Below are 2,788 nucleotides of genomic sequence, written 5' to 3'. Positions count from 1 at the left end.
TAGGCGTAGCAGTAAGAAATTTGCTGGGTTATGGTTAAAATTTTACATTAAAACATATAATATTCAGCATAGATTTTATGTATAATTTACAGAGCAGCTCCATTTAATATGCACAGTTTCACTGTAGTTCTACCATTTTAAATTAGTTCTTTGTACGATATTTCCCTGTTAATTTTGCAGTTTATGGATCCACAAAAAGCATTTATTACTTGTGATATATAAATACACTATTTCCTGTATCTTTTACATCTATGTGTGAAATTAACTTCTTTTTCCTGTAGATTTAACAGTTTTAATCTGAGATTCATTCACTGTAAATCAATTTACAAGTTGCATCTGTAAAGCGTTTTTACAGGAAGTCCCTGGTAACCCCAGCTGCCAGGGTTTTCCTGTAAAAACAGCACGTTTTTTTTTTTTTTTTTTTTTTTTTTTTTTTTTTTAACAGTGTGTGTTTCTCGAGTTCATCCCCGTGTCTGTGAGTTTTGCATTTGGGTCCTCCTCCTGCTTGCCACACAGCGATCCATGACACCAGTGCTTCACCCACACTTTGCCCCATGACAGTTTGAATCAGATGTTAAAGTGTAATGGACAGTACAGGGCCTTTATTGTGCTGTAAGTGAAAACTATTATCCTGTTAACACAATGTCTTTTGGACAGATGTGGACAAAGCGGAGATATTTGGTCACAATGCTCAGCGTCATATTTGGAGAAAACCAACAAATGTTTCATATCACCTGTCGGGCATGGTGGAGGAGGGGGTGATGATTTGGGCTTGTTTTGCAGCCACAGGGTCTGAGCACCCTGCAATCACTGACTCAACCATGAACTCTTATATATACCAAATTATTCTAGAGTCAAATGTGAGGCTGTCAGCCTGACAGCTAAAGCCAAAGCACAGCAGCAAATCTACAACAGAAAAGAGCCAAAATGACTCTTGCTGTAATGCAGTGACCCAGTCAAAGTCCAGACCTCAATCTGATTAAAATTCTGTACTGGCATTAAGACAGCTGTGCATAAGCAAATGCCCACAAAACTCAATGAACCAAAGGAAAATTGTAAAGATGCGTGGGGCAAAATTCCTCCAGGGGAATATGAGAGTGTATTAAAGTCATATGTAAACAGTTGCTTCAAGTTATTGCAGCTAAAGTTGCTTTTACAAGCTACTGAAGCATGGGCCTGCATAGAGCCCTGTGAAAGCTGCCTTTTTCATATTACTTTAAAGTATTGGTCACCGTCCTTTGTGTCCTCTAGATCATTCTCTAGAAACCTCATATTTCATTTTGTACTTTTTGCATTTATTTCTTATGATTTCAATATTTTTTGGTCTTTTATTTGGCCTGAAGGCAAAATCACTGCTGAAAGGTATATACAGGTTTTAAAACAGTGTATGCTTCCATCCAGATAATGTCTTTTTCATGGAAGTCATTGCAAATTTCACCTTAGACGAAGTGTCATCTCACATTTGCCAAAAACATCTCAATGATCCCCAAGATTTTTGGGAAAATATTCTGTGGTCTTACAAGATAAAGGTTGAAGTATTTGAAGGTTTGAGTCCTGTTAGTGTTTTATAAACAGAACATCATACTAACAGTCACACATGGCGGTGGTAGTGTGAGGATCTGGAGCTCCGTTGCTGCTCCAGGACCTGGACAATTTGCTGTAATTGATGGAACCATGAATTCTGCTCTCTCTCAGTTCTTTGTCTCAATTTTTTTGCCATGAAGCTCAAGAGGACTTGGGTAATGCAACAGGACAATGATACAAAAAACACCAGCAAGTCCACGTCTGAATGGCTCAGGAAAAACAATGGAAGGGTTTGGAGTGGTCAAGTAAAGGTCTGAAATCAAATTGAGATGCATGACCTTAAACAGGCCGTTCATGTTCAAAAACCCTCCAATGTGGTTGAATTCAAACAATTTTGCAAAGATGAGTGACACAAAATTTCTCCACAGCGATGTGAGCCCCTCGTCATCAGTTATTTTAAACACTTGATTGCAGGTGATGCTGCCAAGGGTGGCACAATCAGTTATTAAGTTTAGGGGGCATTTACTTTTTATTTTTATCTGAAAAATGTAAATGTTACACAGTTTCCATGGTATTGGAGGATTCTAGCTGCTCAACAGTCCTGGGTTATCATTGTCCAGTATTTAGCTTCATGCACTAAATATGTACCCTTCTATTACGAAGCCATGCTGTTGTAATGAATGCAGTATGTGCAGCATTCAGACGGATGCTGCATACGTCCCCTCGGCCTGTTTTTTTTTTTTTTTTTAATTTTTAAAAATATTTCAAAATGATTTAATTTTGGTCTTAAAACTTATAAAATTTCTCACTTTAAACATTGGACATGTTTCATCATGATCTAATGAAGAAAAAACATGGGTTTGTGATATTTGCAAATATTCGCATGCTCAATTTATTTCTATTTGGCACAGGATTCTAATGAAGACCATGGTTTAATAAAAAAAATTTTTTTAAAAAGACCTCATAACATTTTTTTTCTTTAAAGATTTTTGATTGCCATTTTTCCGTGTGAAATAACTAAGTAAACAAAGGCTTTAGTGGACCTGTCTTTCTCTCGTTTTCTGCTTCGGCCTATTTTTCCAGCGTACACATTAGCACGCATCCGCACATAATAGTTATCTGATGCATTGTTTTATACTGAGACGAAGCGTCTTCTTTTTCCAGTCTGATCTTGTTTAATAAAGTTAAAGCAAATCTACTCTTTCATTTTAGGGACGCTCCGTGACGTCAAACCCACAGCTTTAATCGCAATGCGCATGCGCTT

This window comes from Rhamphochromis sp. 'chilingali' (assembly GCF_963969265.1).
Source record: "Rhamphochromis sp. 'chilingali' genome assembly, chromosome: 2".
NCBI lineage: Eukaryota > Metazoa > Chordata > Actinopteri > Cichliformes > Cichlidae > Rhamphochromis > Rhamphochromis sp. 'chilingali'.
Note: the sequence above shows the minus strand (reverse complement) of the source record.